At 39.4% G+C, this 18,364-nt stretch overlaps 1 protein-coding gene across 6 annotated transcripts in view; it reads left to right on the forward strand.

Moving 5' to 3' along the window:
- TMC6 (transmembrane channel like 6) overlaps window positions 1-18,364 on the forward strand; it is a 1,104,128-nt gene that overhangs the window by 729,759 nt on the left and 356,005 nt on the right. The window lies entirely within an intron of this gene.

Below are 18,364 nucleotides of genomic sequence, written 5' to 3' on the forward strand. Positions count from 1 at the left end.
GTTAAGAAAAGTCTCTAACTGGAAAACCCCAGGCCTAGATGTAGTACCTAACTTTTGGTTAAAAGTATTAACATCTTTGAATGAGGATTTAGCCATGAGTAAGAACTATTTTTATGCACACCCCCAACAAACACCTCACTGGCTAACAACAGGCAATACAATGCTCTTACTTAAAAGTGAGCCTGCAAGCTGCCCTAAAAATTTATAGACCAATTGCCTTCCGACAATGTATAAACTATAGACTGGAATGGACACTGACGGAGTTTTATAGTCCTTTAGAAGAAAACTCAATTATGGCAGTAGAACAAAAGGGCAATAAAAGAAAGTCTTATGGAATAAAGGATCATTTCTTGTCAAATAAAGTTGTAGTGGAGAACTGTGAAAAGGGGAAGAGTCTAAGTATGGCATGGATTGACTACAAAAAAGCATTTGATAGTATCCCACATTCATGGATAAAAGAGTGCTTAAAATGTATAAGATACCCCTTACACTGATTGACTATATTACAGTAATCATGAAACAATGGCATACCACTTTGCAATTAAGCTATGATAAAGGACAGATTATTATCCCAGGGATAAAAATTCAAAGGTGGATATTGCAGGGTGACTCGCTGTCACCATTGCTATTCTGCCTTGCCATTAACCCATTAAGCTCTTTGCCTAACAGCTTAGGCCATGGCTACAATTTGGCTCCTAGCAAACAACAAAATCTAATGACTTCTCATCTTCTCTTTGTCGATAATTTAAAACTGTATAGCTCATCAGATCAGGAACTGAAAGCACAGCTGCAGGTTGTCAAAACTTTTTCAGATGATACTAGAATGTCATTTAGTCTTGATAAATGTGCAAAAGCAACCTTTAAAGCAGGAAAACTACAGCACCAGGAAAACATCAGTTTGGGACAAGAATGTGATATAAAAGAACTTGAGCAACAGGGAGTGTATAAATACTTGGGAACTGATGAAGGATTAGCAGAAAAACATGAACAAATGTGAATAAAATGCAGTAAGGAATACTTTAGAAGATTTAAATTAATCCTGAGAACAGCATTGACATATATGAACAAGATCCAAGCTATAAACCACTTTGCTCTTCCTGTCCCTAACTTACAGTTTTGGAGTGATTGACTGGCCCCAAAAAGTGTTGGATAGATTAGATATTAAAAGAAAGATGCTTCATGCTCACCAAATTACTTATAAAAATCAGTGCATACCAAGATTATATATTCCCTGTTCCGAAGGAAGGATGGGCCTCCTTGAAATCAATTACATGTATAGATCTGCAGTCATGGGACTCCACACATATCTGCTGATCTCACAAGACCCAAATGGAGTGAAAGTTTTGAAGTATGAGGAGAATAAATCTAAGATGACATTTCTGCTTAATTTAGCAGAAGCATATCGGCATCAAGTAGGAATGGAAATCAAAACAGAAGTAGATAAAAATCAGGCAGCAACTGAATGTGCCAAAAACAAAAGAACGAATATAAGGTGAAGGACCATATGAGAGGGCAAGAAATGTGGAAAAAGCATAAATATAGTTGCAAGTATAGAAAACTTCTGGAAGAGCCTCATGTTGATCAGGAACAAATGCAGAAATGGTTAAAGGGAGGGGAATTCAAATCAAGAGATGAAAGGTTAATATTGGCAGCCCAAGAAAGTGGGCTACGTGCACGCTGGTTTACAAAGTCCATTGAACATGTGGGAGGAATAGACAAATGTAGGTTTTGTAAAACTGAATTGGAAACAGTCACACACCTTGTTGCTGGTTGTGACATGCTAATGGCAGAAGGACTGTATACAGAAAGGCATAATAATGTGGCGAGACACGTGCACTGGGGATTGTGCAAATATTATGCTATCAAAGTGTCTAAAAGAAACTGGAAACATGAGCCACAAAACATCATAGAAAATGATGGTTTGTCACATGGGATCACCCATTACCAACAGTTCAAAAGATGGATGCGAGAAAACCAGATATAGTGGCCCTAGAAAAGAAGACAAAAGGAGTATTGATCATTGAAATCACCACACCCAGTGACCACAGTGTCTTGCTTACAGAGAGACACAAAAGTCATAAAATACCAGAATCTGCAGGCAGAAATGAGAACAATGTGGAAGAAAGATACCCAGACAGTTCCAATAGTAGTAGGAGCAAAGGGTCTTATAAAAATAATCTACAGTCATATTGCGATATGTTAAAAGTCCATGTAACTCTGTATGAATTGCTGGAGGAGTCATTACTGGGCATATTGTGGGTACTGCGAATAACACTTTTAGCTGATGTCAGAGTGAAACAATACTAACTTCATGAACTTTAATCATACTTTGACTTAGGAATGGGGTCCATTCCTGTCATGGTATTAGAAACCCAAAAGTTTTGTAGAAATTAAAAAGACAGTTACAGTCTGTGTATGACTGATAGTGCATTAGCTCATATATTTCGTCCAGACCCTGTCACTTTATATTCACTTAAGGTCTGCCAACATTCAAATGGTTACCCTTTAGTGGCAGAACAACATTTATACTAAACGTTATGTTATTTAAACTAATAAACATAAAAAAAACTGCCTTCTACTAAAATATGCAAAGAAGCAAAAAAATCCTTGGTAGAACACCGCTGTATATCCAAATATGTCTTTATTAAAAATCTCCAATAAAACAAGCCAAAACTGCTAAAGGATAAGCGCTTTCGGGTATAGACCCTTCTTCAGATAAAAACAAGAATACCATTGCACATTTTAAACACAAAGCCTACCAATGAGCTGTTAATAAAATACCCGCCTATTAACAGCTCATTGGTAGGCTTTGTGTTTAAAACTGTGCAATGGTATTCTTGTTTTTATCTGAAGAAGGGTCTATACCCGAAAGCGCTTATCCTTTAGCAGTTTTGGCTTGTTTTATTGGAGATTTTTAATAAAGACATATTTGGATATACAGCAGTGTTCTACCAAGGATTTTTTTGCTTCTTTGCTTGTTTTTATCTTCTGGTTGAACCTAGTCAGCACCGAGCATTTGTTTGGATTATTTTCTACTAAAATATGCATTCACGGTCAAACACCCAGATCAGAAATGGAGCAAACATCACATATTTCAAAACAAAACAAACAAAAAAAAGTTATAAAAATGCTACAAGGACAAATAAGTACACATTGCACAGCCAGAACAACAATTTACCTCCTATCCTCTTAACTTCATACCCTCTCTGCAGCCTAGAGTAGTAATACGCAGTACTTAGGGTAATTGTAAATATGTATATACTAGACATACTGACAATGTACGCTAATAATACTAACACTATAAAATTAGCCAAAACTGTTTATTGCATAATTGGATGTTTTCCACAACTAAAACTGAATTTATGAATGGTAGATTACAAGAAAACTATTATTCATCACTTTCACAGTACCATATAAGTTAATTTAGGCTACTCGGCAAAGTGATTTACTCCAATGATCTACTGGTGATTGACATTCCCAACTGTATATGTCCCACATAGTAACAGCCTCTTTTTAAGGTCTGTAATCACATTTCCTATACTGTGTAAACATCACTGCAAAAATTATGCTAACATCTGAATCAATGCACATAGTTATTTTTTAAATGAACATTAACATTGCATATTGAGTAGGGCATGAGTACACATTCAATTATAAGAGAGGAAAAACATCACAAAGATTTTTTCATGTACAATACACATTTCATAGATCACACAAGACTGCCTTTCCTGAAATATCCTTCCTCCTTCTGAATATTATTCTGTATGTATTTCTCTCACTGATTGCATTTATTTCTATGCAGATTGATTCTTCCCTTTTCTAAATATCCCACATCCAGTTCTTTTAGCACCTTCTGCTATAGATGATTTTTTATTTCTGTTTTTTAGCATTTTTTATAGCTGGCAGCATTAAATTTAATAGGGTCATACTATTATTACTTACTTATTGGCATTTGTTGACAGGGAAAGTCCAACTGGGCAAAAAAAAAAAAACATTTTCAGTGGAGGCCTGGGGAGAAAAGCTCCAGTTGTTACACAAACAGCAAAAGCAAAATATTATACAGTTAATACAGATCTGGGGAGAAAGGCTCCACAGTTGCAACAAAAATAATGTTACAGAACAACATAAATGCAGAACATATGTTATACAAGTTAATATACATGCATCATATCACAGGTAAGCTATATCATAGAGAATAGGCAGAAAGTAATGGACAATAAAGTATTTCCAGCGGAGTACATTATGAATCAGAGGTGTTAGAAAGGCAGGATTCTTGTTGAAATAAGTTATGGGGTTAAGGGATCTTGCATTGTATTTCACACGTACAGCTTGGATTTTGTAAAAAGTAGGTTTTTAGTGCAGCTTTAAAAAACTTCAGGGAGTCTAGTTTGGTAATGGAAGAAAGAAGGGTATTCCATAGTTTGGCTATCTTGTATGAATACAAGCATTGTCCTGCTCTCTTGTAAAGTTAAGCTACACTTAGAAGAGTTCTCTCTGAAGAGAGGAGGGATCTAGTAGGGGTGTATATGTGCAAGATGGTTAGGAGAGCAGGGCAGATATCCGGTTGGAAGAGTAATTTATGAGCAGTAGTTAGTTGAGTAAATTGGAGATAGTGGTGAAATTCTATCCAGGATAGGTTCGAGAGAGTGCTACAGTGGTGTGAGCGGTTCGACAAGTTATTTACAAATTTTGCTATCTTATATTAGCATTGTTGTAGCTTATTGCTGAGGGATGTATGGAGGTTGGTGAAAGTGGGGCTCCCGTATGTGAGGGATGGAATAACCAGGGTGTTAGCTAATTTGATCCTAATTTGTTTATCAAGGTAAAGTTTGTGTCTGTATAATTTGCCCAGTTTGAAATGAGTTTTCTTTACTGTGTTGAGGATGTGTTATTCAAAGGAGAGTTTATTGTCGATAGTAATTCCTAGAAGTTTTAGGGATTGTACCTGTTCGATTTCAGTTTTGTTATAGGAGAAAATTTTGAAGTCTGTATTTGGAGGTTTTGATGAGAATAATTTAGTTTTTTGGGGGTTACGCATTAGTTGAGAGTCAGTCAGCCAAGTTTCTATAGAAGAGAAGGCATCTTTGGTGATTTTTTGGGGGCAGAGAAATTATTGGAGGATGAGATGATAGTTGAACCATCTGCATATGGAATTAGTATGCTTTGGTGGGAGGCTTTATTTAGATCATTGATGACTATATTGAAGAGTAATGGTCCTAAAATGGATCCTTGTAGGGCACCTGTGTTGTTTGCTAGGTAATCAGATTGTTGGTTTTGCCATCTAACTGATTTCTGTCTGTTTAGGTAGGAGGAAAACCAGGTTATTACACTTTGAGAACAACCAAGTTTCTCTAGCTGCTGCAGAAGCTTAGGGTGAGATACTGTGTCAAAAGCTTTTGATAGGTCTAGCAGGAGTACAGATGTGGGTAGATCAGCATCAAGAGCTTAGTTTACAATATCAGTAAAGGAGAGTAAAGCGGAGGTTGTACTATGGCCTGGGCGGAAGCCATGTTGAGTGGGAGATGGGAGGTTATTATTGATGAGGTGGTTGAGTAGTTGGGTCTGAATACATTTTTCTAAGATTTTTGATAGTGGGGAGAGAATGGAGATGGACCGATAGTTTGAGAGGTCATGGGCATTACCTCCATTGGGAAGTGGGTAATAATGGAGTTTTTCCAAAGTAGGGGGACATATGATTCACTGATAGAGCGGTTAATAAGAATGCTGACTGGGTAAGCTGTAGCCTTGGCTGCTAGTTGTAAGTATTCTGGTGGCAAGTTGTCAGAAGAGAGTGAGCAGGGTTTTAATTTGGTTAGTAATTTTTGAACTAGGGATGGGGGCACAGGATGGAGTGAGAGAGGTGGATTTGACTAGTGAATTATTTGTGGGGAATAGGGGGACTGTAAGAGGTGATGGTGGAGATGGGACTTGTTTTAGAGGGGGAGTCCTTGATTAGTTTTTGGATGGTGTCAATAAAGTGGTTATTGAATATTTGGGCTATCTGGCGAGGGTTGTTGTCAGGAGCTTGTGATGGATTTTGAATGTTACCTGGATTCAGAAGGCAAGATATGGATTTCTAGAATTTTTTAGGGTTAGTATTTTGTTAGGAAAGTTTAGGGAAGTAGGTTTTCTTATTGGTTATGATAATTTTTTTGCGGCATTTCTAAGATGTCCTTCTATTCTCATGTTGCTGTCTGTATGATGCTGCAGTATTCATTACAGTAGGGATATGGCTGCCTGCAGCACTGTACATCCGGCCAGTACACCAAAGTCTTCAGTAAGGGGTACGTGCGACGTAGCATGCTAGCGCCATGAACCAACGTCAGCTATAAATGTGACATCCACATGTACCCAAGTCAGAACTTTCCTGCCACAGTGATCGTCAAATGTCCAATCGCCAGCTAGAGGTGTTTACAATATGTTCATTATCGTTAGACTGCCAGATAAACAGATAAGTTGATTTATTCTTACCTTATTGTTAGCACTTTATTGTATTCCAGCTTTTCATGACTTCTCGGAAGAGCAAGTGTGCTTATGGAAGACAGAGTCCACACAAGGACACTCATGACCAGTGTGTTTTTTTGCTTAGGGGAAGAGCACGATTACAAGAACTGTGTAATTTGCCAATCATTTGTACCCAAGACCCTTAGAAGTCATTTAGCTTCCTTGAAAATATATTTAGAAAATCAGAGGCTCAGACACCTGGCCTTAGGTATGGAGAGCACAGGAGGTCAATCAGATGAGCCGCCTAAAAAGAAGGCCAAGTGAGCTAGGCCTGAAATGCTTTCTGCACCTCAGATATCCTCCAAGTCTCTTGAGGCAAGTGAGAGCCCAGAGACTCCTCAGATCTCAGATTTACCTTCCAACCAGGAAACCTTATTGGATGCCGGTTCGGCATAAATCCTCTGTAGGTCTGCTGAAGTTTGCAAGTCATCAGGGCATCTCCAGGCCCTCTCATGAGAAAACAGAAGCTTAAGCACACTTGCTACTCCACATTCTACCAACTGGGAAGTTTTCTCCCAAAACTTGTTCAAGGCCTTTCAGGCTTTTCAACAACCTCAACCTCCTGTCTCTGGCCCTTGTTTGGTTGAATCTGAAGAGGAGACCTCCTCATCTGATTAATCCCTTTCTTATTCATCTCAAATTGAATCTCCTAAGGATTTTGTTACTCAAGAGGAGGATTCCTTGGCACCTGATTCCCGTGGTGAAGAATTCTTTTTTGGGGACACTATCAATTTAATGAGCCAACATTTCCAATGGGATGTTTCAGAAATTTCTGACACTAAAAGAAGGCATTTTGAACTGTTACAAATGGACTAGCCATCCTCCTCTGCTGTCCCTCCTGTGCAACCAGCCTTTCTGGATGCCTTCCAGGCAGCCTCCCAGGCTCCTGAGTCTCAACCCCCAGCTTCCAAGAGACCTGATAATTTTTACAAAGTTCCCCCTCAATCTCCGTTTCTCTTCAGAAACCCTCCAGCAGACCCTGCTGTTGTAACAGTCTCTGCAGACAAATCATCCAGGCAGCTGTCTTCTACTTCTCTGTTCCCTACAGACAGAGTAGATTTATGGATAGACAGGGTAAAAGGATTTGTACATCTTCTATCTTCTCCATAAGGGCATTAAATTATCAGACTCACATGGCACGATTTGTACTAGACACTCTAGCCAAAGCCTCCTCTTTGGTGTCTGATCTTACTGATTCCCCTACCAAGACTCAACTCATAAATCTGCTTTCAACAGCTTCTCAAGTAACCAGACACTCAATCAAGTGTAGCTATATTGCTGTGGAGGCTTCTTCTAAGTCTGCTGCATTTGGTTCAGTCCTTCATACGCATTCATGGATTAGATTACAGCCTTTACCTCTTGATTTTCAAGGTAAGTTGTTAGATGCCCCCCCTAGATAATGCTGCATTATTTGGGGCTGCTTCTGCTGACCTTTCTAAATCGTTACAGGAGAAAGGTAAGGAAGTCCAGAATTTGAAACATCTTGTTTCACCTGTTCCTAGATACCATAGAAACTACCCTCAAAAGACTTCTTTTGTTAGGAGGCAGTCTACCCCTCCTACTACTCAAGTCTAGGGGAAGGAGACGCTCTAGACAGGCTACTACCCCTATGATATATGCAGCCCCCACTCCCTCCATTCATAGGCAGCCTGGTCAAGACAGAGCTCCCCCTTTGTGACTCAGACCAGCTGCCTTGTCACACCTCCATACTCCTCACTCTATCCCTCCCCTCCTGGCAGAAGATCACCACCGACCAGTGGGTGTTAGCCATCATCCAGAATGCATATTTCATGGCTTGGTGGGCTTTCCCACCTTTCCAAGGTTTACCACAACCACCAAAAACTCAAATTCAACTCTTCACCCCATCTTAAAACGACTTTTAATTCAAGGCACTATTCAGACTTTTCCTCCAGAGCACATGGGTAAGGGATTTTATTCCATAATGTTTCTGGTTCCAAGAAAGGACAGTCCCTGAAGACCAATCTTAGACCTGTCCTACCTCAGTCTGTTCCTTAAGGTATCTGCATTCAAGATGCTTTCTCTACAGACATTACTGCCTCTTATCCCACTTCAGGCTTACATGGTCTCAGTGGATTTGAAAGATGTGTATCTGCATATTCCCATTCACCCTTCATACAGAAAATTCCTACATTTTCAATAGGCTCCTCCCATTTTCAATGTTCTGCCTTGCCCTTTGGTCTCTCTACTGCACCCTGGTTTGTACAAAATGTTTAGCCACACTGATAGCCACTGCAGGCTGTTTGGGAGTTCAGATTTATCCATATCTAGACAATCTCTTCATTCTTCACAAGGACCCTCACTCCATAACACTACATCTACATCTGGTCTCCAGCATCCTGGAAATTTGCAGATTCACTCTAAATTTGCAAAACTCTCAGCTCAACCCCACCTAAGACCTAACCTTTCTCTGTTGCAGGATACAGATCATTCTAATGGCTGCCTTCATTCCCCAACAAAAGATAGCTTGCTTCAGTACCTCCTATCCCTGCTTTCCCTCTTATCGTTGACTGCCAGTCAGTTCCTGAAACTCTTAGGACATATGGCCTCTCTGATCCCTATGTTACCTCTGGCCAAACTTCACATGAGGAATTTTCAGTGGTGTCTGAATTCTCTTTGGTGCCAACACCTTCAGTCCTTAGAGGCAACCATTCCTCTTCTGCCATGTCTGAAATGGAACTTGGCTGGTGGATCTCAACAAATTCACCACAATCAGGGAGCCCCCTTGCAAATACCTACTCCAGTACAGCGTCTGTACACAGATGCCTCAGACCTTAGTTGGGGAGCTGTGTTGCATCTCCCCTCCAGCCAGCACAAGACACAGGGCACATGGTCCTCGAACAGACTACAGGATCACATCAACATAAAAGAAATGAGAGCCTTACTTCTGACTCTACAGACCGTTCAGCAACTTCTGCTATCAGGCACAGTGAGAGTCATCACAGATAACATGACTGTGCTATGGTATGTCAACAAGCAGGGGGAAACAAAATCATACCCGCTATGCTCTCAATCTATTCAATTTGGAATCTCACCAGTTCTCTGTTACGTCACCTACTGGCTGTCCATATTCCAACCTCAGAAAATGTTTTGGCAAACACTCTAAGCAGAACCATGGCACCTTCTCATGAATGGATGTTACACAGGGAGGTCTTTCTGGACATTGTACACAACTGGAGCGCTCCAAAAGCAGATCCATTTGCCTCCTCCCAGAACAGATAACTACCCCTCTTCTGCACAAGGCTACCCCATCCACAAGCATGGTAAGTGGATGCCTTCTCCTTCTGTTGGGGAAAAATGTACCTGTATGCCTTCTCCCAATATCTCTAATTCAGAAATACAGACCAAAAATCCTACTGGTGACCCCCTTTTGGCTAAGACAGCATTGGTTCCCTCTCTTATTTCAGCAAGCCAGGGGCAATCACCACAAATTACCTCAAAGGTTCTATCTACTCGCCCAAGCTTTGATACACCTACACAAGCTGAACTTGACCTTGTGCTTGATAAATTTTTTGATCCCTTTTCACCACCAGTGCTCAGAGGACATGCTGAAAGTCCTGCAGGAGGCTGGGAAACCTAGCACCAGAAAAAATTACATTGCAAAGTGGAAACGTTTTTCCAGGTGGTCTGAGAAAATACAGGACCCTTTGCCAGTGCCTATGGTCCTTGCTTATTTGTGTGAGCTCCTGCACTCTGTTTATCATACTCTTCTGTAAAAGTACATTTGTCTGCTTTTTCTTATGCTCCTCCCTTTAGCATCCAGGCTAGAGGTTAAACTGTTCCTTAGGAGGTTCTGCATCTTAGACCTTCTAGGAAACCAGTTCCACCACCTTGGGACCTTAATTTTGTACTAGAAAAAATTGACTATGTCCCCCTTTGAGACTGCCTTTTCAGCTTCCCTTAAGTTTTGCACTTGGAAAACAATTTTGCTAGTAGCTTTGACTTCTTCCAGGAGGGTCTCAGAAATCCAAGCCCTCATGGCCATTCCGTCTTACCTCATTTTCTACAAAGACAGAGCCTTTTTGAGGACTAACCCTTCATTCATGCCTAAAGTACTGAATGAGCTTTCCTTGAACCAATCTTTCCACAACCTCAGAATTCCTCAGAAAGGAAACTTCATTCCTTGGATATGCACAGGTATCTCAGATTCTATCTAGATAAAACCAAGTCTATTAGAGAATCAGACCAGCTATTTGTTTCTTTTCACTCTAGAGCCCTAGGCAGAGTAGTCTCTAAACAAACCATTTCTTCATGGATCTCAAAGGCCATCTTCTTTTGCCATGACTTCCATGGCAAGCCTTTAGCCTCAAAAGTAAAGGCTCATTCCACTAAGGCCTGGACAATGCCACCATTCTAGAGGCAGCTACAAACTGGATTTAATATCCAGATCCAGAGCTGGCTTTGCCAGATCTATTCTGCAGGGTCTCCTTGACTGTTCTACTGCACCAACCACCCAAGAGAATACGTAATAGCTTTGGTACTCTCTGTACTGTAATAAATACTGCAACATGAGAATAGAAGGACATAGAATGGTTGTGTAAAATCTTACCATAACCATAGATGTCCTTCTCTTTCATGTTGCAGTGTTCAGAATCAACCCTCCTCCACTCTATCCTTTGTTTTTGTTTTTTATGGTTGTATAGTTTGTTAGAGGTGTTTACTTGGTGTTGGTTATATTACTTTGTTAGGATTTTCTCATAATCCCAGGTAGGGCCCTTTTGTTTGCCCTATAGGCTGCTTTCTATAATTTTGTTTAGTTGGAATGCTTTCTACTCTTTCAGCCTTATCTTCTGCAGCAGTCAGTCCTGACTTGGGTACCTGCAGATGTCACATTTATAGCCGACATCGGTTTATAGCACGAGCATGCTACATCACACGTACCCCTTACTGAAGACTTTGCTATACTGGCCAGATGTATGGTGCTGCAAGCAGCCATATCCCTACTGTAATGAATACTGCAACATGGAAGAGAAGGACATCTATTGCTATGGTAAGATTTTACACAACTATTATATTTTATAGTTTAGTTCTTTTTCTGTTTTTCTGTATTTTTTCCATATTTTCCAGACTTTGTCTCTGGATAAGAGGGTTTGTTTGGTATGTTTTGTCAACCAGGGGGTAAAGTTTGGTTTTGAGCGTATAGTACAAAGAGATGCTAAGCTATTTAATATATTTAGGAAGATGTTGAAGTATTGTACAGCATCATCCAGGGGCAGTGATTTTAATAGGGGCCAGTTATGAGCTTGAAGGGTAGTTATGAATGTTTCTTGGTTAAAGTGGGCAAGGTTCCTGGTAGATTTATAGGTGTGAGGTTTGGGCATAAGTAAATGGGTTATGTGGGTATATGCAGGCAGTGGTCACTTAGGCTGTTGGGGAGGGTACCAGTATTGGTATAATAGTGGGGATGGGATACTAGCATTTAGTCTAATATAGCTTTGCCCCTGGTGTTTAATGCACATGTAGGCTCAGTGACAAGTTGAGTGAAACTATGGAGGTTAATGCTAGTGTTAGGCACTTTGGAGGTTATGTTATGTCAGTTAATGTTTGTATCTTCTAGAATGATAGTTTATTGGGGGATGGTATGGTTAGTCCAGTCTAGGAAGTCTTCTAAATAGGGGATGTTAGGACCAGGGGGAATATAGATGGAGACAATACAGAGTTGTTTGTTAGGGTTTATATGGCGGGATGCCATTAAGATTTCCAGACAACCAAAAGTGGGGATTGAGTTTAAATGTATATATATTGTTAGAGTCTTTATGTATTATGGCTACACCCCCTCCTTTTTTCTGGATCCTATCTTTGCGTATAATGTTGTAGCCTGGTGGAAGGATTTCTGAGTCTAGTATGTGTGCTTTAAGCCATGTTTCAGTCATTGCTATTATGTCTGGAGAGTGGTGGCTTAGCCAGGATTGGAATTCTGTAATCTTGTTGCAAAGACTTCGAGTATTGATAGTTACAAAGTATAAATCATGGGCTTTAGGGCTATGAGAAAGTTTGGGTAAGTTCTCAGGTCCAGGGTTGGGGTGAACATCTCCACATTCAGGTAATATTATGAGGAGATGGAGTAGAATGTGTGCCTGGTGATTTTGTAGTGATGGTAGGTGTGGGTAATGAAGTGTTAATTTCAGTTTAGTGGTAGTGGGGATGAGGTGTTGTTTGGCTGGGCATAGGGTGTTGTGTACTAGTACAGATGGACAGATGTTAGAGTAACTACTTATGTTAGCATGTGAGTGAGTGGTAAGTGTTGTGGATTGTGTGGGTGAAATATCTATTTTATAGTAAGTGGAGGTGGATACAGATAATATTAGAAGTAGAGATGTAAAGATGAGTAAGAGTGATAAAAGGTGTGGTGTGTGGTACATAGTTAAATTAGGAGGAAATGTGTGATAGTATTAAGATATCAAAAGTAGGTGAGTGGGTGGAGTTTAGTATTAGGAGAAAGGGAGGTGGGGCAGGAGTAGGGGACAGTAAGAAATTGGGAAAGAGTATTGGTCAGGAAATGAGGGGGGTGGGATTTCAGGAAGTGTAAATCTAGATGAATTGGGGGTGGGTGGGAATTGGGTAGGGGAGCAGAGTAAGCCCGGAGAAAAGCTGAGGGCAAACTGAGCAGGTTACACTGGCTTACAAGTGTGGTGAAATAAGAAAAAACAAGCACTATGAGCAGAAGGCCAAGGTAAGAGAACAGTATATTGGGCAATGGAAAAAAAAAACACAATAAATGTTTTAAAGGTCAAATTTATAAAGTATGTTAGCACACTGTACTACAACAGGATGAGGGATAGTTTTAAGCACTGGGGAGGCATATAGTGGAGTAAGACTCTTTTAAAAGTAGGGAGACAAATAAAATATGTAGGAAACCAAAAATGGGGGGGGGGGGGTCTTTCAGAGGTTCTATAGCTGCAGTTCAGTTTTTGTATCCCAGTTAAAAAGAATAATTTCCTTAGTCACAATTTTTGACATGGTACCCTGTAAGAAATTTCTAAAATCTAGCATGCTCCCAAGTACCCCTCTCCTTTCCTGTCACACCTCTAGCAATCGTCTACCTCTGGAAAAATTCTCTGAAGTCTGCTTATAGTATAGAAGTAACTATGCAAATATTTCCATACTAAAAACTAAACCTTCTCAATTTTTTTTGCAAACTTAGCAGCCATACAAATATCATCCCATTGTTTCTGTGAGTTTTTTCTTTTCATTCTCATTTCCTAGTCTTTCCTAAACCTCTTCGGTTTGATTCTTACAGTTATAAACCGTTACCTTATATGCCATAAGAACCATCCCTTTGTTACCCAGTTCCTGTTCTAAACGCAACCAGAGCTGGTCTTTCATTCAACACCCCCATTTTCAATGCCTGTACTCTGTTATCAATCCCCAGTAGGGAAGAACATTCACAACACACAATACAATCTTCTGCTTGGCCTAATCCCACTCAATGACTTTTCCCTACGTAGATATTTGATCCCAATACCTTTGTTCCTTTGCTAATTTTCTCTAATAAATTCCAGCTCTCTCTTGCCTATGTTTCTTGTCTGTACTGACAGTCATTCCTATTGGTAAAATCTCTTTTCTCTAATCTATATTAGCTTAGTTCTCAGAATATTTTCTGCTTCTTTGACAACCATGCAGTATGTTACATTTACACTGTTCTCATTAAGGGCCTGCATCCAAATTCATACTCTGTCCTTATTTAAAGCCCCCATCTGTGTTTCAATATATGTTTTCACTTTGCTTTGTAGTTCTCTTCTTGTGTCATGTATATGAGCCTTAACTGTGCAGCTTTAAAGTATCCCTTCAAATCTGGTAAATCTAAATCCTGCTCTGTGGAGACAAACAGTTTGCCCTGTTTAACTGTTGCCCTCTTTCCGTCCCAAATAAATTCCTTTAGTTCTTTATTAATTATGATCCATGACATATCCTTTAGTTGATAAGAATAGCTCTGACCTGCACACAGTATTAAAGGGGCTAGTAACATTTTTTACTGCTTGTACCTCACCATCCATATCCATTGTCAAGGACGTCCAGCTTCTGAATTTTTCTATTATTGTTTTAGTCTCTTAATAGAATACCATTTGGTCCTGGTGGCTTCCCTGTTGATTGACTATACAGCAACATTTTATCTCATCTCCTCCCATCTTAACTATTAATCCTTGAGCTTTTTCTTCCTTTTACCTTTGTATATTTAAGTCATCCATAAATATTTGTGCTTTTTCCTGATTTCCCTATTCCTCTGCTCTATAGTCATTGAATTTCCAAATAGCTGTAGCATGTCTGTAGGACCTATGGTTATTTTTCTAATCATAGCCTCCCTAAGTTTGGCAACACCCCTTCCTATTTTATGTTGTGTAAGTCGTTGTGCTAATGGTTTTTATGCAATAGGGGGAACTGTCAAAAATACTTGACACCAAATTTTCCCTTATTTTCCATATAGCACTGAAGAGCCGGTTGTCTTCTTGTTCCTTGAGTACCCTTCAACTGCATATCTTTCATTTTTACAGTATTTTTAAATTCCATTTTCATTTTACAAAAAAATATATGGAGAAAACTGTGTAGTCCTTGAATCTCTTCAATCATTTCAGTTCCTGTTCCTTAAAACCCTCTGTTTAATAGGTAAGTGCCAGTGTATCATTTTCACTTGATTACAATGCAACTTTTATCTTGATCCTTATTGGCACCTGGTCTGAAATAGTTATTGGACGTGTTTCAAAACTTTCAATTAAGTACCCATGCTGCTGTGAAATATAATTTCTGAGCAGTCTAACCTAATTGTTGTAACTTTGGATATAATGTGTAAATTCTGGGCGGTTCCATGCTAGTAATTTCACATTTTCCATTCCAAACATTGTTGTAAATTTCTTAAGAAATCTACCCTCCTTTGTTATATGTTCCTTTCTATGTCCCTGGTGCATTATTATTGCATATCAAGTTCCATTCCCCTCCCATTATCAATAATTCCTGCTGGAAGTTATACTTCCATAATTCTCTTAAGCTCCTTAATATTAGCTTTAGGAAGAATGTAAATACATGTCAGTGTATGCTTTCTTCTCTACCCATAACTCTTTACCATCTCAAATCTACTATTGTCTTTCTTCTTCTCCTGTAGCACTATTTGATCCCCTCTTGCAATCACTATTATTACCCCTATTTTCTTTGTCCCTGATATTCTACTGAATAACCATTCTGAAGTCCAATCTTTGCTAAATTCACATGCTTGCTAAATTCACATGCTTATTTATAAACGCGTTTCCTGTAACACTGCTATTTAACCTCTACTTCTTAATATAATTTAGTACTCGTTACTTCTTGACAATATATACACTGCCATTAACATTCTATGCTATGATTGGCAAGGCATTTATTCTAAGAAGAAGATATTACTTATTTTACAAATCATTGCCTTTGAATACATCTTTACAGCTTGCAACTTACATGCATACATTAATGTTTGGCAGGCTGATCTTGTATGCATTTGCAACTTTTTGTATATGTTTTGACCCATATCCCATTTTCCCAGATTTTTTTTTTGTTTCAGTGTGGTCTGCATTGCTCTGAGTACCACTCATCTCTGCACTTAATTTTGATTTGAGGCTCTTTAAGGTTTGACCACTTCTATTGTGTATCTTATACTAGTATTACATTTGTTTTGTTATAAGTTTTCTGTTCTGTTGGAGGTTTGAGTTCTTAGCTAGGGTCAGTTAAAAAAAAAAAAAAAAAGTTACCAAAGAATTCTTTGCAAACTGTGAATAGCATCAGTTAATTAGTGGGAGGAGCTGAGAGACAGCATTGCTCTTTTATTTAGAATTATCTGTAGTTAGCTGAAGTGTTTGTGTGGTCTGCATTGCTCTGAGTATCACTAATTTCTGCATTTAATTTTGATTTGAGGTTTGATCACTTATGTTTTGTATCTTTTTCTAGTATTGCATTTGTTTTGTTTTAAGTTTTCTGTTCTGTTGGAGTTTTAAGTATTTGGTGGCTTTTGAGTTGCTCACCCCTACTGTAAATCTCATTTTGGACACTCCTCCCAGTCCCATCTCATTAGCTTATTCTACTGAGTAGAGAGAGATAATTTGGAAAGACCCACCCACCTGTATTTTTTCAGCCTGAAATTATCGTGTTTCATCCCTTCCCACTTAACCTGAAAAAAGAAAAAGAAAAAAATGCACTTCATCTGCTTTTACTGTATTTGTGTTTCTTCCTGCTTTATTTTGCTTTTGCAGCCTGTTCTTAAAAGTACGCAATTGCATTTATGCTGCTGCATTTATTATTGATTGTTAGTAGACTTATTAAATTGCAACTGTTTTCTAAGCCTTTTGGTTTAAGCACTTGGGCTTCAGACCAGTTGTTTTACATTAAGGTTTGTGGTCTGCACTCTTGTGGCAGGAGAGGTAGCTTACATCCTTTTAAGTTGGGAGTTACTGGTTGAAGGCTTAGTGTCTGTTATTCTCAAAGTGTCTTAGTTATGCTCTAAGCACTTGGTCTTCAGGCCAGATATTTTATATTAAAAAGGTTTGTAGTCTGCACTCTTGTGGGAGGAAAGGGTATATTCCGTCCTTCTAAGCTGGGAATTGCTGTTAAAAGCTCATTGGGCCTGCTTATTTGAACTGTTTCTTTCTGAAATTGGTGCGCCTTGTTTGCTGTAGCATAGACTAGATTCAGACCTGCTGAATCTAGCTTTGTTTGTATAACTTGAGCAGTAATCCAGGCCATCTTTTTTGGAGAGGGTTCCCCTGCACCCTAGTGGCAGGAGTGTGCAGTTAGAACTTGTCTGATTGAAGACTACTGGAACAGGGCTCAGTTTTGAGCTTTTTTATTGGTTAATTAATTTGTTTAAATCAATTTGCTCTTGTTTGCTACTGTTATATTTAAGTGTGTATCTGTTCTCCTGTGTTAAATTGACCTAAACAGAGTTTAAATATATATTTAGTAGTCTGGTTATAGGTTTTGCTGTATTCAGATCTGTTTGCTTGATTCCTGTGTTTCCTGCTACACTATCTTGGGTTGGCCAGGGCCTGCCTGCACTTAGTGGGAGTAAGTGAACTGGTTGGAACTGGTCTGGCTTAGGGTGTTGAGCTAAGAGCTCAGGGATAATGGTTGATTGGTCAATTCCAGTGTTTCTATTTTACTTTCAATTTCGTGGTATTTAAACCCAGCATTTGCATGAGTTTGTGCTTGTTTGCATATTGCACACCACTCCTGTGCTGTTTTAACCCTTTGTGAGGTATCTCAATTGCATTTTTCCCTTATTAGCCCTCTTGTGTGAGTGAAGCCCTTGCCTGCAGCTACTGTATTGATTTTATCCAGCCCTGCTCACACCTATAGGTACACTCTCCTCAGTACCCACTCTACTATCCCTGACCTCTCTTCCACAGATTCTGATAACCATGGACGGGCAATTTCCTATGGTTTCTCCTGCTAGTTTGATTGATATGGGCATCCTGAGACAGTGTAGCAACTGCCTTATGTACACAGACAACCCTTTACTACTACCACCTAGGAACACAATATGTGAGAGATGCAATCACATTAAGAACCTAGAATCCTTGCTGTCTCGGTCACAAGCCAGTACATCTGGTACTGAGAAGGGTGAGAGCACAAACACTATGAACACCACACCTCTAACACCACCCACATTTGTACAACACACTCCTATATATGCGGGGGTTCTGAACAAAAATGTACCTAAACAAAAGAGACCTCTGAAGCAAAAACACACACGCACATCACAACCCACAGCACAAAGCATCACACACAGTACACACATCTGTGTCTCCGCCTCTAAGGCCCAAACACAAACCCAGCATACTAGCCATAGGATACTCTATTGTGAGACGCACACGTGCCCCTCACC

Source organism: Protopterus annectens, chromosome 4.part0 (assembly GCF_019279795.1).
Source record: "Protopterus annectens isolate FY-2018-M chromosome 4.part0, PAN1.0, whole genome shotgun sequence".
Taxonomy (NCBI): domain Eukaryota; kingdom Metazoa; phylum Chordata; order Ceratodontiformes; family Protopteridae; genus Protopterus; species Protopterus annectens.